This window comes from Dipodomys spectabilis, unplaced genomic scaffold (genome assembly GCF_019054845.1).
Source record: "Dipodomys spectabilis isolate Male_0828 unplaced genomic scaffold, ASM1905484v1 ptg000365l, whole genome shotgun sequence".
In the NCBI taxonomy this organism is placed as follows: Eukaryota; Metazoa; Chordata; class Mammalia; order Rodentia; family Heteromyidae; genus Dipodomys; species Dipodomys spectabilis.
In genome coordinates, this window is record NW_024871042.1 from 938,610 (window position 1) to 958,192 (window position 19,583).

At 37.4% G+C, this 19,583-nt stretch overlaps 1 protein-coding gene and 1 pseudogene across 1 annotated transcript in view; one reads left to right on the top strand and one right to left on the bottom strand.

Moving 5' to 3' along the window:
* Macrod2 (mono-ADP ribosylhydrolase 2) overlaps positions 1 to 19,583 on the top strand; it is a 1,713,649-nt gene that overhangs the window by 438,769 nt on the left and 1,255,297 nt on the right. The gene's annotated exons all lie outside the window — the stretch shown is intronic.
* On the bottom strand, positions 1,980 to 2,088 carry LOC122096152 (annotated as a pseudogene).

Below are 19,583 nucleotides of genomic sequence, written 5' to 3' on the forward strand. Positions count from 1 at the left end.
TAACATTGAAAGAAATTATGTGTAAGAGTCAACCAGATGCATAAAACCAGACAAAGCTAATCTTTGTTAGAAGTCAGCACAGTGAATTTTTTTGAGGGCTATGGAATAACTTGAAGCAGGCATGGGGGTGGACTTTAGGCAATAATAATTTCCTGGGTTGTTTTATGCTGATTAGAAGGATATGTTCATTTGATTCATAAAAATTCATGAAGCTTTACACTTCTAAGTGCACTTACATATCACTTATATATGTGTGATATTATAAGTGATGTATTACTCTAATAAAAAGTTTTAAGACATTTACAGCATGAGATCAATGTGAACTGAAATCCATTTCCAGTTTTTTTTTAATTATCAATTCTATTGATGCCACCCATTTGTAGAAAATGACAGCTTCAGAGAAAAGTACCTCAACATCCATGGATTATCATCAGGATTTGGGTTTTGGCTCTTCTCTTGAAACCCCATGAGTTCTGGTCCCCAGTCACTTAACTGCACCAGACCTTAGTTTTTTCACATGATAATTGGCTCCAATAATACCTAAGAGCTGGTGTCTCCCACAAATCTCTAGGGTTATATATTACTTTATATATTGAATGTTTACAACAATGCCAATATGATAAGAGCAGAGATTTTTACCTTTTGTCTTCCTGTTGTATGCCAAGTTCCTGGAACTCTGTCTCCCAAATAATCAGCATGTACCAAACTTTTGTTTTAAAGTGAATATGTTGCTAAAATAAGAATGCCAAAAGCACTGTGAAAATAGAAAATCTTTGCACATTCTAGCTTCTGCTTTTACTACTGTCAGACTATTATTAAGAGTCAGCAGAAAACGGGCTGGGGTTTTGCTGTATCACTTGTTGTGTAGAATTTGTTTTAATAAACTATTGCCGCATCTAGGAGAATTAGATAGCTTACAAATAAGTAACAGTTGTACACTATAACCAACTTTAGCATATCATGGCATTGCCTACCACTGTCCTTCCTCATAGGAATTTCATTTCTTTATTCATTTGAACACTTATTAATTAGATAAGTAGTTGCTGGATGCTCACAGCACAAAAGAAATGATTTCTGCCCCATGGAGCAGATCTGTAAAGAACAGACTTTAAGTGTGAATTTCTTTCTTTGTTTTCTTTTTCTTTCTTTTTCTCTTTCTTGTTTTTTTTTTGGGGGGGGGTTCCAGTCGTGGGGCCTGAACTCTGGGCCTGGACGCTGTCCCTCAGCTCTTCAGCTTAAGGCTAGCGCTCTACCACTTGAGCCACAGCGCCACTTCCGGCTTTTTTCTTTTTGCTTATGTGGTGCTGAGGAATCGAACCCAGGGCCGCAGGCATGCAAGGCAAGTGCTCTACCACTGAGCCACCTTCCCAGCCCTCTTTTTCTCTTCTTTCTTTTTCTTTCTTTTTCCTTCCTTCCTTCCTTCCTTCCTTCCTTCCTTCCTTCCTTCCTTCCTTCCTTCCTTCCTTTCCTTCCTTCTTTCTTTCTTTCTTTTTCTTTCTTTCTTTCCTTCTTTCTTTTTTCCTCTCTTTCTCTCTCATCTTCTCATCTATATATATCTGTCTGTCTTTCTTCCTTTCCTGTCATTGTTTTTTTTTTTTTTGGTGGTAGTAGTGCTGGCTCTGTGGCAGTTAAGGCCTGGCATTTGTTTTTTTTTTTTTAATTTATTTTTTATTGTGAAAAATACTGTACAGAGGGGTTACAATTACATGGGCAAGATAATGAGTACATTTCTTATCAAGCATTGTAGCCTCCTCCTTTGTTTTGGCATTTGTTAGGTAGGTTCTCTACCACTTGACTCATGTCTCCAGTTCTTTTTTTGGTCTTATTATGTTTTGTCTTAGTTATGTCTCAGACCTCTCCTACCTGTGCCTCCTGCATAGTTTGGACCACAGGTTCAAACAACCATGCCTGGCTTATTGGTTGATAACTTTTTATTCAGGCTGCTTCCAAGGTATGATCCTCCCAATCTCAGCCTCCCAAGCCTACAGCACCCGGTATTCCCAAGCGGTCTCCCATCCAAGTACTAACCAGGCCCAACCCTGCTTAGCTTCCGAGATTGGGCTCGTTCAAGGTGGTATGGCCGTAGAAATCTCAGCCTCCCAAGTATAAATGATTTTTCTTTATCCTCTGTGTCTTTACCTACCTTGAGGATCTGAATATATATATATAACATAATTTATAAATTATACATTTATACCATAATTTATAAATTATACATTTATACAATTTACATATTATGCATTTGCATTTATAAAACATTTGCTTTTTTAAAACATTTATAAAACACTTGAGCAGAGAATGTTAGGGATAAATGGTTGGATTAGACCTTAGAGAAAATAGTTTTCCAAATATTAATGTATTTGTCAAAGTGAGATTACTTTATTACCAGTTTGGGATGGATAGAATCATGGGTCCTGGAAAAGATTTATTGCTGTTCTTTTTTTTTAAGAACAAAACTATTTTTAAATACTTTTTAATTGTAAAAATAATATACAGAGGGGTTACAGTTACATGAGTAAGGTAATGAGTACATTTCCTATTCAGCATTGTTACCTCCTCTGTTTTTCCCCTATCATCCCTTCCCTCTGAAAATATCCTCTTCTGTACAACAAAGTAGATGGTTGAAAAAAGTCACCAAAATAATGACTATGAACAACAATTAGATTCTTACTCTACCCCCCCCCAAAAAAAAAACCTGTGGGGAGGTGGTTAGACGCATTTAAAGCACATCGTTTCCTTGGCCCACTGGTAAAAGCAAGACTGGGAAGGGTTCCAAATGACAACTTCCAAAGTCCAGGCCCAACTGAAAAGATCTCCACTTCCATCAGCGCTGACATTCCAGATGCTTGGTGAAGTAGTTGAGTCCACAAAGATAAACATCCAAGGAAGGCTTTGGGGTTTCAGGGTATCCTAAGAAACAGTGATGACCAAGTCTGCATTCAGTTTCACTGTTGTGTTCAGAGGCTAAGACTGTGACAATATGAGATGTTCCTGGGGCTTATGCTCTCTAATTTATTTTTCATATTAAACATTTAATAAGAAGAGTGAGGTTTTACAAACCACGTTCATGTCAGGGTTAAAAGAGCACAGCTCGATTCTAATATCTGTTTCTGCATTCAATTGGTTCTGGTATCATGCATCACATTGTGCTATGGTTTGGATGTGGTTTGTTTCTCAATGCTTTACTCATTTGAGGCTTGGTTCTTAAAAGCTGTGGGACCATGAAGAGGAGAGGAAAGTCTAGTGGGAGGTTATTAGGTTTTGCCCTTAGAAACGATCTTGGTGGTACTTATGAGACCCCTGGGTTAGCTCCCATAAAGATAAATTTGTTCCACAAGCCTCACTCTGGCCCCTCCACCTCTCTTTGACTTCCCTTCTTTCCTTACATCTCTTGCTCCCACATGGACTCCTGCCAGAATGCCATCGGCTGTTAGGGTCTTACCATGGTCTGACCTTAAACTTCCAGCTTCCCAAACTATGAATAAGGTGCACCTCTTTTTTTATAAAGGTGTGGGGCAATTTGTAATAATAAAAATAAATTAATAAATGTACTTCACTATACCCTCTTGAGAAAAGAGTATCATTATTAAAAATAGCTTGACCTTCTGGGGTCCTTGAGAAAAATCCCACAAATGCCCAGAGGCCATGAGATCACATGTGAGCATTCAGGAACACACTATTTATTTATTCCATGTCATACCTCATTTGAGCATATGAATTTTAATGGACACTCAGAATCCTAATCATCCCATTTCAAAAAAAATATTGTATTGAATTTGGTCTAATACATTTCACAAATACATTTTGAGTATTTATGAATATAGGGCAGGTTTATAATTCCTATTGCTTAAATCTTTGTTTGGATAATGAATGTGTTAAATGTATTTTTATTTTGAGTGCTGTGTTTTGTGTGTGTGTGTGTGTATGTGTTCATGTGTGCATGGGTCCTGGGACTTGGACTCAGCACCTGGGCACTGTCCTTGAGCTTTTTGCTCAAGGCTAGTACTCTACTGCTTGAGCCACAGCACTACTTGGGATTTTTGATGGTAACTAGAGATAAGAGTCTTATGTACTTTCTTATTGGTCTGTCTATAAACCGTGATCCTCAGATCTCAGCATCTTGAGTAGCTAGAATTACAGGTGTGAGCCACTGGCAGTGGGCATGCATATTTTTATAGCAATTTTTTATTATGTTTAAGTGATTACACAAATTTCACAGTATTGTGAGATAGTGATAAAAAGTTGCAAACACTTTCTAACCTTCATGGGGCAAATTGTCTTTATCATGGTCTATAAAGTTTATGAGTTCTATGAGCTTTGACAATACAGTTATTTCTTCCACATCGGGTGATACGTACATTCCTTTCACTTTGTTTAGTGTCAGCTCTTCCCTCAAATTTATTTGTAATTTGACACATAAAAAGTACACAAGTAAATGTGATTTTAAGAGAAAATGTATACAGGTCAGTGAACTTTATAATAGGCATTTACTGCCTAAGTTCAATGCAGTAAGATTACCTACACAATTATTTATCTTTCTCTTCAGTGGTGCTGACAATGCTGCAAGAAGCATACTGAGCATATTGGAAAACAATTTTATTTCTATGAAAATGCCTGTATATATTAATGCACCTCAATGTGTCATTGTTTTATTATAACGTCAGAATCAGGTTATAACATCTTGTGAAATACTGGGATTTTTGCCCCCTCCCAGACATGATTGTTTATTATTCATGAATCAGGAAGACCTGGTAGTATTCTGATTTTCTAATTCAGGTTTTCCACCCACATAATTGGTACTTATAAAAGAGAAGAAAGGATGCCATTCCTTTCTTTTTCACATTGACACAGAAGCTTAAACTGCTTGGGCAGAACCTTCAAAATGTGCAGATTTCGGGCCAGGTTTTGATGTGACTTGATAGCCAATAGCAACAGAGCTGCTGCTCTTCATGGGTGATTAAAGACAAAGAGAATGAGATGGCATGAACCACAAAGCCCTGCTGCCACCTGACAGATTTGTTCTCAGATTTGAGGAAGCCCTTTATGAGAGGCCCTTTATCTGAGCCTGCTTCCCTTGCCAGAGTCTATTTCAATTTTTTTTTTAATCTCTGTTACTAGATTGAAAATGTAACTGCCACTTTCAATATGCCTCAGAGCTGCTTAATGGCACCGTTGCTTTTGGAAGCCAGTTGATTAATTTAGACAATGCAAAATATGGAGGTCCTAAATCAGTAACGTGTGACAGAATTTTGCCTTATTTGGAAATAATTTAAAGGCCTGGATCCAACGTGAATGTGACACTTTGCAGGGACATCTGGACTTTCTGTTTGCAAACACTGTTCAATAAGGGCTCTCTGAGGTCAGGGGAGCATAAAGCCCTCCCAATTTTCAAAATCTTCAGTATCTTATAAAACAGAAGTAGAAGAGTGAAAAAGACTTACAATGGACATATATATATATATATATATATATATATATATATATATAAGTCAAGCTTTTCACTAAACCTTTAAGAATATACCCAGGGGTGGCCACAAATTTGTTGTATATTAAACACCATGCTTTTCAGATTTAGTCAGTATTGTCTAGTTGTTTGTGTCAATAACTTCCTTTGGAGATTAAAAAAAAAAATCTTAAAATCTGAAGCTCTGCTTGAGCATGATTTACAAGTGATAGTCTCTGCTAGTGTATGTTGAAGGAGTTAATCACTAATGAGATATTACTTAAGACAACATTTCATGTTAGAAAAGTACTAGGATTTGAACTCAAGACTTAGTATTTTCCAAGCAGGTGCTTTACCATGTGAGCCACAGCGCTAGACAAAGACAATATTATTAAACCCAAAGGGCATGGGATGGCCAAATCATTCATGGCGATGAATATTAAGAAAGGAATTTCCAAATTTGTGAATGCTATAGATAATTGTCCTATTAATGGAATCAGCAAACATGTAAGCAGTTTTTAAACATCATACTCAGCCCTGAGGGAGGAAATGGGCTTATAAAACATCTTAAGTTATATGTATCAATGAATGATTTTATGTTAAGAATTACTTGCCTGAAGTTATAAAGCACATTTTGAACTTTAAAACAATATGTAGAAGTGATTAAAATAACTATATTTAAATCTAAACTTTAGAATTATGGTTTTATACCTAAGACAGTGGTTAGAACTATACAGCCATAATTTGGGGGCTAGAAGTCCTTGAGTTCATTCCATGAATTAGAATCATAAAACTGAAAAGTAAACTCTAAGAAATGGACTCCAGTTCTCTGAATGTACCCTAAGAACACTTATTGTAAATGGCTGGACTGATTTATTTGCCCTAATTGTTATTGAACTAGACCCAGAATGTAAGAGTTCTGAAGCATAACCTGGTATTCTTTCTGTTCTATAACTTGTCACTTTCCGAAAATTTTATACATTGAGAAAACGATGTTGAGCTTTTTTTTTCTTTTCAGTGTGTAACAGTTCTGGGGCTTAAACTTTCAGGTTTTGGGTACTGTCCTTTAGCTTTTTCCTCAAGGCCTGTGCTCTACCACTTAAGCCACAACTCTAGTTCCAGCTTTTTGGTGGTTAATTGGAGATCAGGGTCTTACAGACATTCTTGGTCATTATGGCCTTGAACCTGGGCCCTCAGATCTCAGCCTCCAGAATAGTTAGGATTATAGATATGGAAATACTTAGAATAGAGGTTTGTATTATGTTATATATATCTATAATAATTGATAGATATATAAATATATATTGGGTGCACCTTATTTTAATGTCATTTTTATCAAATCTTTGAACCTTTTCTATTCATTTTTTGTATTTACATTCCACATAACATTTGAGATTAGTGAGATTTTTAAAAATTCAACTTTTTTGCTTCATGTAGTTTGGAACATTGTACTATTCTTTAACTTCATAGATAAAATATTCCTAATAAATTTTTAATATACTTGAAAAATTGTAGGAAGTGGTCAGGGACAAAGAGTTATTTGTGGAGGCTGCTTACTTCTATGAGAGAGAAAAATGTGCATGTTTTTTTTTTATAAATTAGGGGTGGAAATTTTAGTGTTTTAGTGAACATAAAGGGTAATACTGAAGTGAATTATATTCAGGTGACTCATAGTATATTTTCTGCTAAAATGTCATTTCATCCATTAAGAATCCCAGAAATCATGTTGAGTCCAATATTTTCTAGCTTGTAGCAAAAAGTCACATGTAGACCTTACCCCTCCTTTGAAACTGTAATATCCTCAACAACAGCATTGCATTTAATTAATTAAGCCTTGGTCTCCCTATGCAAAAAAAAAAGTTACAATCCAGTATCAGATGTATTTAATTACAAGCAGTGTATTTTTTCAAGTGTCTAAGAATTGCTTTTGGATAAAACAAGAGGTTTATTTCAGGTTAATTTCCTAAAATGTAATCTACATGTTGGCTGAATGTGAATAGTTTACTTTAGTAGTTTTGTGATTTTACAAAGAGAAATGTGTGACTCTGATGACGTGACTTTTTAACTGTTTCTTATAGGAACTACTTTTTTTCCTCTGTCTGGTTAAAATTTAATTTTATTGTCAAGGTAATGTACAGAGGGGTTATATATACATACATAATGTAGTGGGCTGGGAAGGTGGCTCAGTGGTAGAGTGCTTGTCTTGCAAGCCGGAGGCCCTAGGTTCGGTTCCTCAGCACCACATAAGCAAAAAAAAAAAAAGCCGGAAGTGGCGCTGTGGCTCAAGTGGTAGAGTGCTAGCCTTGAGCTGAAGAGCTGAGGGACAGCGCCCAGGCCCAGAGTTCAAGCCCCACGACCGGACAGAAAAAAAAAAAAAAAAAAAGAGTCTCATGGCTTGGGCTGGGAAGGTGGCTCAGTGGTAGAACGCTTGCCTTGCATAATGTAGTGAGTACATTTCTTATTGAACATTGTTACCCCCTCCCTTGTTTTTCTCCCACTTTCCCTCCCCCCTTTTCTCTCACTTTTGTAACACTTCTTAACCATGAAATGTTCTTCCCATGTTTCTTGGAAGTGCTTGGGAATTTTATGGATTGAATTATTTCTTAAGTTCTTGCCAACTGAGCTCTAACATCTCCTTTTTACCATTTCATCTTTTAATTCAGGTATGTGGTATTTTTAAAAATGTAACACATTTCTTTTTTTCTAAGAAGCAACTATATCCCTTTCTTGATACCCAATCTTTCTCTGACAGGTGCAAATGACATTTTATAATCAGATTGAAAACACATATTTTAATACATTTTGTACTTTTAGGGCAAAACCATTCCAATGTATTACTAACATATTTTTGTTATTGCATATTTATGCTTAATAGAAGTTTGGCAAAGATGCAATTTGTTTATATTAACTTTTTCTTTTTACATGTGGTATATAAGGAACTTCACTTTTTTTAATGCATGGCAATTGTCTTGTATTTCAAAATCTACTTTGCATAGTTCTGTATACTTGAACTAATAGAGATGATAAGTAATGTCCTCAACCTGTTAGGAATAAGAAGTTGTATTATTGATTTAGGCTTGTTGAATGAGGTATCTCAGAATAGTAAAGAGGTAGAATAGCAGGTTTCAGGTAATTTAAGGGAAAATCCTTCATCTTGGAGGGATTTGAAGGAACACAATGCTATTTAAGTAGAATCTAATCAGGAAACAGAAAGACTTGGAAGTAAAAGGATGGATGTATGCTGTCATTACTGGTAAAGCAGCTGAACAAAGGTTAGCAAGATAATTAAATGCCTTGCTGCTAAGTGAAAAAACTTAAAACTAGTTGATTGGAAAAAAATAATTCAGATAATCTAGTTGAAAATGCTAAATCAGTTACATAGATGGGTATCAGCTTAGAAGAAAATTGACATTTTTATCTATGATAGCAGATGTCCATGATGCTGTGTATAATTGCTCAGCAAAATCCTAGCCATTGGTGAATAGTTTAAGCCTTTATGAGTATTTTTGTAGGTTTTATTAAAGTTTTTGAAAACTAGAAGTCTATGCAGACTTAATATGCTGTGGCTCTACATGGATCACTATTATCTTGGTTATTGCATCTTTCAATTGACCTGGATAAATAGGATTTGATTTTCCCCCTTTTGTCTGAAAATAATATTAAAAGCAAGTATTATCATTCACATTACAGAATGATTTTGCAATTGTTATTGTTAAGAAAAAATTGGGTGTCATCTCTTGTATCTACGTTTTATATCTCAAGTCACTCTGGTGGTAACAGGATAGTGGCATGCCTCAGACTTGTGTCAGCTTTGCAAATGCAAGTAGGTGGAGTCCTGCCTTCTCTTAAGGGGTGATCTGATGGTGCTAAAAGGGAACACAAGAAGTCATGAACTCAGGACTTACTTTTCTTTTTAAAAAATAATTTATTTATTATATTTTATTGTGAAAATACCGTACCGAGGATTTACAATTACCTGGGCAAGATAACGAGTTCATTTCTTATCAAGCACTGTTGCCTCCTCTTTGTTTCCCCTTCCCATACCTTCCCATACTCTCCCCACCTCTCCCCACCTGATCCTCCCCGCCTCCCACTAGAGTTGTAAAGTTCGTTTTTTTTGACATAACGACTTGTACATCTCATTGAGGACTTACTTTTCTATAAAAGAAAGGAAGCTGGAAGTGAAGGGGCTGTGCCAGTCAAAACAATCACTAGTCAGATGCTCTTTTCTCAATGTTCTTTTCTTGTTTCAACTGTTTAATGACCTCAAGCTTACTTAGGGAGGCATACTTTGGGGGCAAACATCCAGTAGCAGATTGCTTCTTTATTATCAATGAATTTATGGATACAGCCATGTACCAGTCATTGCAGGGCTTTATCTCAAAAGAACACATTTAAAATGTTAAACTGATCCTCTGATCACCTGGCAGTCCATTGTTAGTATAAAATGAACAGCTACCAGTTTACCTACCTGGAAGCAGTTTGCAAATACTGCTGCTGTGAGTACCATATTGTAGACTCCTTTAGAGACCCAAAACAAACTTATAGCCCAGGTATTTTCAGCTTCAGCATATGATCAAAATATTTGTTTTCTTTGATCAAAATATTTGAATTAGAGGAAAAAATGATTTTAGGCCCTTCTAATATTTGAAACACTGTCGTTTTGTTATTCAAACCTAGAGTCTGCACACTGTCCCTGAGCGCTTTTGCTCAAGGCTAGCACTCTACCAGTCTGAGCCCAACTGTCACTTCCAGTTTTCTGGTGGTTAATTGGAGATAAGGGTCTCAGGGACTTTCCTACCCTGACTGGCTTTAAACTGAGATCCTCAGATATCAGCCTCCTGAGTAGCTAGGATTGCAGGTATGAGCCACCAGTGCTTGGCTTAACACTGTTGATATTTAAAAATGTACTTTAAGCCATTATTGCTCAACATGGTGACACACCAGAAGTTCCTGAGAAATGTTTGAAAATGGCTTAATCATTCTTAAGACAAATTAAACCATAATATCTGACTGGAATTTGGACATATGTATTTTAGAAAGCTTTGTAATGATTCCATTTTGCAGCTTTGGTGGAGAACCGCTGATTTAAACACTTGCCATTTCTTCATTCCTTGTGTTACTAATTTTTCCTTGATTACTGAAACAAGTACCCTGCAACATGATTTCCCAAATTTAGAATGCTTGGGTAGGTATGATTACTGAAACAATTACCCTGGAACATGATTTCCCAAATTTAAAAATAACTTGTTTATGGAGTTGGACTTCAAAATATTATGTATGCTGACTTTTTATTATTTTTTTAAGTCACTTAATTTTCTACTCAATGCATTCGTTCTATCAAACAATAAGGAACAATGAACTTCAGTGTCTTGGCATAGGAGACCCCTATCCACACATTAATTCACTTGTAGGTCCAGTCTTGAGTAATTCACCTGAGTCATTGTCTTGGTGTCCTCCCAGCAGCTTGTCCTATTTCTGGATCAGTGGCCAGGCCATGCATTCTCTCTAGACTGTGAAGTAAACATTTGTCCATGCAAACCACTCGGCATAATCTTAAATGAAATGGAAGAGATTTTGCAGAGGAAAAAAATTGTGGTGATGCAGTGTGATGCAATTTGTGTGGTAGAAAGGCAAGCACTTTATACCTAGGGTTCCAGTGCATGGTGGTTACAGCTCCATTGACCAGAAAATAAATACAGTTAAGCATATCATCAAGGCTGCTCCTGCCCCCACCACTCTATAAAACTGAAACAAATTTCCCTTTCTTTAATTGAGATCCAGATGTTTGAAAACATAGTCTGGAACATCACCATGTTACTCTTTGCTTTAAGATACTTATACAATAAGAAGCACTCAGCAGAATTCACAGCTCCATAATCACTTGCTCTGGACATGGCATCAAGTGAAATGGTGTCAGAATCATCTTTTCTCTAGATGCTTTTTGTACACAACTGAATATAGGGAAAGTACCTGCATAGATGATGCAACTCCATTTTCTTAGTTTATTTCCAGGCTCAGGAATTGTAGATCTGTGTGACGGAGCATATGACTCTCATGTCTTGTACCACATTCCTTTGTCTACTTTTTGATTTGAGAAACATCTGTGGAGGATAATCTGTGCAACGTTGGGTTCTCATCAAGTGAAAAGCATCCCAGTTCTAATGCCAGAGCAAATTTTTTAGCCTCCTTACCATAGTCCCATATACCTCTGGCATTCCTTGCCTATATACCAGTAGGACCTAAAGCATGGGGTGATAATGCTCTAAGTACAACTTCCAATACGGTCGGGATCTTGAGATAAACTTTCTTCCCTAGAAGTAAGGAGGCCAGATCTGGCCGGCGCCATATTGGCCACATGGTGGATGGTAGGGTCTGGCATCTTGCTTTTATGCTGGGGGGAAGGAAACACCCCACCCATTACCTGCCTCCGAGGTGATAGGCATGCTCGGATCCCTGGTGACAAGGGTGGGCACTTGGCTGATAGGTTACTGAACCTGTCAATCCAGTACCTGGGACTGGGAATTTCCTGTGGATTCGCCCCTGCTTAGGCCCTATTTAGGCCTGGACCAGCTCAGCTGCTGGTCCGTGATTGTGTCCTGTCTCCTGTCAGGTTTCTGGTCATCGTGGCATCTCAATTCAGCTCTCCATCGGAGCAGAATTGGTTTGTTGGTATTGTTTTTGTTCCTTCTTTTTCTCTAGCCTATTTCCTAGCTGTACTATATGTGTATTTGAGGGCAGCAGGCCTTTGTAACAATGGGCTGCTTGCAACCTGCTAACTATATAATAAAGACTTAAATATTCCATCGACCTAAATGTGGCTTCTGGTATGATTCACCTTATCACACCCTTTGATCATTTGGGTGGACATTCGTAGGAGATACTTGTACCCTTCTCAGATCCCAGTGGACTTAAGCCCTGGCTGTCCATGGCTGTAGCCTCAGCAACAGCTCCAATGACTGGCTTCATTTTCTCTCTCATACTTCTCACACTCTCAGACTGCTTCTTCAGATAACCTTCTAACTCAACTATCCACATCTAAGACTTTGACTTAGGCTCTGATTTCATAGCAATGTGAACGAAGACAGTCATTTTAGATCAGTAATAGGATCACTCAAATAATATTCATCCATGTAATGGGAATATTAAGAGCTACCTTACCTTACAAGATTGTTGAGAGAAATGGGTCCAATTTATATGGAACACTTACCTCTATGCTGTATGTCTCATTTTTTAAACAAATAGTAAAGGAAAAATAAAAGTGAAAACCTCATTCTAATATGATTTCTATAGAGAAGGCCAGAAAGAGACAGTGTAAACAGAATGGAGAGATTCTTTATACACGAGTACTTGCCAGTATTTTTCCCATCATTCTGAGCCACTTATCAAAAGGTATGATCAGTCCTTCCAAAAACCAGCCTTGAACTACTGGCAGGGAGATGTCTTACTGTTCTTTAACTTGTTGCCCTTTTAATGAATGCTTAGAGGAATTAGGGAATTCTCTCTTCCACTCTATTCCCATTACATTTTATTTCATCCCATAGAGTTATCTACTTCTATTAAATATGAGCATCTCTAGCAATCTCAAATTGGCTCATATTTCTTACAAGTGTTTCATTTACCCATCGTTTTTTTTATACATTAGCTCTTCCACATAGAAACATGCTAAGATAACTGACTTATTTAAGTCAGGTACAAATATTAAAGTTGAACAAGTTGTGTTCAAGTAGGTTGATGATGTCTTAATTTAGGGTTATTATAAAAAATACCAGAACTTTATGATAACTAGTTATATGTCTAGGACAAGCAGAAAAGGTCAAAAGCTATGTACATATTACCATATAAGATGATGTTAAGCGAAATGTACCCCAAGATAGGGACACAAGTGGTTTTTTCTTTCGGTCTATTGTTTTTAATGTACTTATAATGTACTATGTGATTTTTTTGCTTTTTTGTGTGTGTTCTTCCCCCACAGTGTAACCCATGTTTTCATTGTATTTGATTCTGGGGCCCTGCATCTTGTACATGCACTTTCCTAATTTGGGGAGAGGAAGGGGAAAACAAAATGCTTAAATAGGGATACAGGTTGACCCATTGTAACAATGAGATGTACAAGACACTATGTTGAAAACGAACTTTACAACTTGGGTGGAGGGAGGGAGGAGTTGGGGAAGTGGGAGGGAAGGGATGGTAGGGGAAAAACAAAAGAGGAGGTAGTAATGCTTGATAGGAAATGTAATCATTACCTTACTCATGTAACTGTAACCCCTCTATACACTATTTTTACAATAAAATGTGTTAAATAAAAAATACTATATCTTTGGAGTCTAAAAAAGTAAGGTCGAGGTGTGAGCTGATTCAGTTACTGGTGAAGGCTCTGTTCTGGTGTGCAGATGGCTCTCTTCTTGCCGAATCCTTGCATGAGGTGCACAGAAGAAAGAAGGAAGAGATGATGCTACTGCTCCTCTTCCTCCTCCTCCTCCCCCTCATCCTTTTCCTTCTTCTTCCCTGCTCCTCCTACTCCTCCTCTGTCTCTTGCCAACATTTAATCCTTTTATAGAACTTTATTCACATAATCATATTGCTTCCTAATGGCCTCAGTTCTAAATACCTCCGCATTAGGGCTTCAACATAATGTATTTTGTGGGGACAAGCATTCAATCCATACTGCAGAAGGACAAATATTATAAAACTAGTATATTGTAATACTCTCCTTTACAGAAGACATTGGGCTAATTAAAAGTTTTTATATTTATATTAAAAGTTTTTATATATAAATAGCAGTCTAGTGATTCCTTAGTTAATAAGAAGTCTGAACTAGAAGTTACCATCAGTCATATCAAACAAAGGAATGATGCATTTTTCTTCTCTAAGATTTCTCACAGCCCCCAAACTATGATTCTATCATTACCAAATCCTTTGAGAACAAATTCAATAACATTGGCCTAAGTTTCTCCAGGAAGCAGAAGGTTCTATCATCCTTAGTTATGGACTAGAATCATTGCAGGAAAGGACCGTAGCTTAGGTTTTCTGTTAGTCCTGCTACAGCAGCCTAGACTAAGGGTGGTAAGGAAACAGCTTAACCATGAAGTTAATTCACTCTTGCCGAAATTTTTACATGGGGAGAACAAGCTTGTTTGAAAGAAATCTAGCAGGTTAATATTGGAACAGGATATTTTAAAAATCCTATTGTTGTTTATGTTGTAAACCAAAAAGAGTTGAAATTAAGCCTTTATAGGGCTGTGCATAAGGTATGAGATTAAGTTCTCAGGAGAGTCTTCTAGCAGGTATATGCAAGTGCTTTAATGATGGGCTTGTTTAGAAGTAGATATAGATAAATATGTAGCTAGCATTTTGACATGTAATTAATAATATAATTATATAATGTACATATGCATTGCATATTATATCTTTTTAGCTTTAGCCCTTCATTAACAAAATGTTTATTGTCTATATTTACTTAGCTAACTACTGTCAATAATCGATAAACAATGTAGATAGGGCTCCTGTCCTCATGATAATCACAAAAAAAGATTAAGTATGTAGTAATGGTGTTTCTATGACAGTGAAAGTACCATTTTAAAGAGGCTACCAATCATTCTGCAGAAAAATAATTTTTGGGCAGAGTTCTTTTTCAAATATAGGACCTTGTTATATGGAGATATTTGTTAGTATTAAAATGACTTATGGCTGGGCACCGGTGTCTCATGCCTGTAAGCCTAGTACTCAGGAGGCTGAGATCTGAGGATGGTGGTTCAAGGCCAGCCCAGGCAGCAAAGACTGTGAGACTCCTATCTCCAATAAACCACCAGAAAACCCACAAGTGACGCTGTAGCTCAAATGGTAGAGCATTTGCATTGAACTGAAGAGCTGAGGATAGCGCGCCCAGGCCCAGAGTTCAAGCCCCATGACCGATCAAAATGAATAAATAAATAAATACAATACAATAAAAATAAAATAACTTAAAAGAAAATGCTATACATACTCCCAAACTAATATAAGAATCCAATAGTGACTTTCGCCAGAGGCCATTATGATATTGTCTTAACTAAAGGAACTGTTGTTGATGTCTTTGAGGAAGGGGTAAAGAGCATGTATAAGAGCAATATCTGGTTCTTTGTAGACAAGAAAATCAATTGATAATTTCTGAAACTGAGAAGTCAAGGACTGTATTTACAAGAAATTGTGTGTGTGTGTGTGTGTGTGTGTGTGTGTGTGTGCTGCTAAAAGTGTTGGAGTGGTGGCTTTGCAGAGTGACAATGTTAGGATGGAGGACACAGTGGCAACTCTTCACTCACATAACATAATCTAGCGATATTTGCCTAAGTAATGGTAATCATTTGCTAGACAATATAAAGCAAACATACTTTCATATTAATGCCAGGCAATTCAGGGTTACTCTTTCTCTGTTGGCAAGGGAGGAGAAGAGAGAAACACAATAACCAAATACAGTAATTCTACCAAAGAAGAATTGGAAGGCTGGTAAATGTTCTGAGTCCTTATTTGTCTGATAGGGCTTCATTTTAACCTCACACTTGAATGATAATTTATGTTCAAAGCCATTTCCCCTTCAGAGCTTTGGAAATATGACTCCATTATTTCCTTGTATCCAATTTTGCTGATGAGCAGTGTGATACCAGTCTAGTTCTTGTGGCTAGGTATGGTAGGCTGGATGGAGTCCCCCTCCCTGCCCACCCCTCCCCATCCCTATCTATCCAGGTCCTCACATCCAGGCCTGTTAGTGACCTCATTGGAAAGAGGGTGTGAGCAAGTACCATTAGGGAGGAGGAACTCAAACTAGGATGCTTTAGGGCAGGCCCTAGATCCATGGACCAGCATCCTTAAAGGGAGAATTGAGACTGCAGGTACAGAAAAGAAGGCAAGCCAAAGAATGCTAAGGATTTACAAAGCTACCAGCACTGGGAGGAAGCCTGCAACAGATCCCCTTGGATCTCAGGGAAGGACTTACTTCCCCCCATTAACATCTGAACTTCAGACTCTGATCTCCACACTGCTCTACCATCTGAGCCATACCCTCAGACCTTTTGCAAATGGAGTCTCATGCTAACTTTACCCTGGCCTTGGGCCTCAATCCCCCTACCTCTGCCTCCTGAGAAGCTAAGATTACAAGGGTGAACTACCATACCCAGCCCTCCTATAAATAAACTGTTGACTCTCTCCCACTAGTTTTGTTTTCTTCATTTTAATTCTCACTGGGTATGTGTCCTCCATGTTGGCTGCATGTTCTTTCAAACTTTCTCCTTATAAATTGTAAGGAGAGATTCTGAAGAGATCCTTGCCTTAATCTTGGACTGTTCATCTTTCATCTATGCCCCTTTTGCATGTTAGCATCAATTTTGAGATTTTTTTTTTTTCGTTGTGGGGCCTGGGCGCTGTCCCTCAGCTCTTCAACTCAAGGCTAGCACTCTACCACTTGAGCCACAGCGTCACTTCCATTTTTCTCTTCTTATGTGGTGCTGAGGAATCAAACTCAGGGCCTCATGCATGCAAGGCAAGCACTCTACCACTGAGTCGCCTTCCCAGCCCCGAGATTTTATTTTTAAATCAACTAACAAGTTTGCTCATTTTCATGATCTCTAGTTGACTTGAACTCAAGACCTTGTGCTCTGGCTTAGCTTTTTGTTGTTGTTGTTGTTCAGGGTTAGTACTCTCCCATTTTAGCCACACCTCCACTTTCAGCTTTTTGCTGATTAATTGGAGCTGGTGAATAAGTCTCAAGGATTTGTCCAGGCTAGCTTTGAACCTCCATCCTCAGATCTTAGTCACCTGAGTAACTTGGATTATAGACATGAGCCACCGGTGCTTCTAGTTGATTCTTATATGGATCTCAGGGCCTCCATATCTCTTAGAAAATATCAACTTTTCTTTTTCTGTTAATCAGTTTTACTGTTGTTGGGTTTTTCATTGATTGCTTTGCTTTTTATGCTGGTACAGTTGCTTACACTCAAGGTTTTGTCCTTTAGCCTTTTCACTCAGGGCTGACACTCAACCACTTAAGCCATACCTCCACTTCCTGTTAGTACAATTTTTACTGGTACAGAAATAAAGTGATATCAGATATGTATATCAAATGTAGAACATACACGACACAGAATGTAAAAAGATCTTGGGAAAATAAACTAGCACTAATCCTATGAAAAATAGCAATCCTCAACCACTTTGGAAAGTAGTATGGAGATTCCTCAAAAGACTCCACATAGAGCTTCCCCTATGACCCAGCAATCCCACTTTTGGGCATTTACCCAAATGATCACAAACAAGACCATACTAAAGCTATCAAGCACAACTATGTTTATCGCAGCATTATTTACCATAGCTAAGATATGGAACCAACCCAGATGCCCCTCAGTAGATGAATGGATCAAGAAAATGTGGTATATATATACACAATGGAATTCTATGCCTCCATCAGAAAAAATGGCATTGCCCCATTTGTTAGGAAATGGAAAGACTTGGAACAAACTATATTCAGTGAAGTAAGCCAGGCCCAAAGAAACATAGGTCCCATGGTTTCGCTTATTTGCAATAACTAGTATATGTCTAGGTCAAGCAGAAAAGGTCAGATAAGTTGATGTTAAGGGAGCGAACCCCAAGATAAGTATTCAAATGTTTTTTTTTCCTTTATGCAATTGTTTCTAACATATTTATAAGATGATTTCTATGTTGCTTTGTATGTCCCTCCCCCACAGTATAACCCCTGCTTTCACTGTATTTGATGTTGGTATAATTTGTGGAGGGGAAGGGAAAAAACAAATTGTTTAACTAGGGATACAGGTGGACCCATTGCAACAATGAGATGTGTCCATATGTCGAAAAATGAACTTTACAACTTGGTGGGGGGCGGGGAGGATCGGGTGGAGGGATGTGGGAGGAGTATGGGAAGGGATCCAAAGGGGAAACAAAGAGGAGGCAACAATGCTTGATAAGAAATGTACTCATTTGTTATCTTGCCCAAGTAATTGTAACTCCTCTGCATGGTATTCTCACAATAAAAAAAAAAATGCTGAGTCTTAGGTGTAGTATTTAAGATAAGCTTTTTATGTAGTTTTTAAAAATTTGAACCACCTGTAGTTAAGCCTTTTGAGGTCACCCAGTTACACATTACTAAGATAACACAAATAAAAAAGCTATACCTTTGTATGAATAAAATATGCTGTAAGGACAACCAAAACAATAAATGAATTATACAGCCTTATGATGATTTTATGTGTATTTACTTGTTTGGTGCTATTTTTATTTTATTACTTTATAATTTTGAGACAATAAGCATCACTTTATAGTCTTGTTATCACAATATAAGTGTGAATTTTATAAACAAGAATAGTTACACAGTACATTTGTTTTCATTTGGCTAAGTTTGATGAGATATGATCAGAGGATCAGTGTGTGTGTGTGTGTGTGTGTGTGTGTATTTTAGTACAGTTAACATTATTGCAGTTTAATTAAATTATGAATTATAATACTGTAAATTTGCATATTCCTCGAGTATATGTATCTTTTTCCCTTTTAAAAATGTATCATTTTTAATTGAAATAAATTAGCTTCATGTTACACTTTTTAAAAAATAAATGCCTATATTTTTCCTTAGACTTTTCTAGATAAGTTGATGTAATTAGCAACATCTTCAAACTTTTTTTTTTGGGTCTGGTCTTGGGGCCTGAACTCTGGGCCTGGGCGCTGTCCCTCAGCTCTTCAGCTCAAGACTAGCGCTCTACCACTTGAGCCACAGTGCCACTTCCGGCTTTTTTCTTTTTGCTTATGTGATGCTGAGGAATCGAACCCAGGGCCTTAGGCATGCAAGGCAAGTGCTCTACCACTGAGCCACCTTCCCAGCCCCATTTTCAAACTTTCTAATTTTCAAATTCCATTGAAGGTGTATAGAGGGGAAAAAGGTCGCATGTAAGCTGATAACACTAAGAAATTAGTAGTTTATGTTGCAACAATGGAGAATTTAAGTGTCAGTGTCAATACCAAAAGACTAAGAGAAATGGCTGCTAAGAACTCTACAGATGAAATGCCAGTTTGATTTTCTGCAGATAGTGATATGACCAGATCTCAAATCTTTCCATATCCTGAAAAACACTCTTTTTTATTTTATGTATGTATGTATGTATGTATG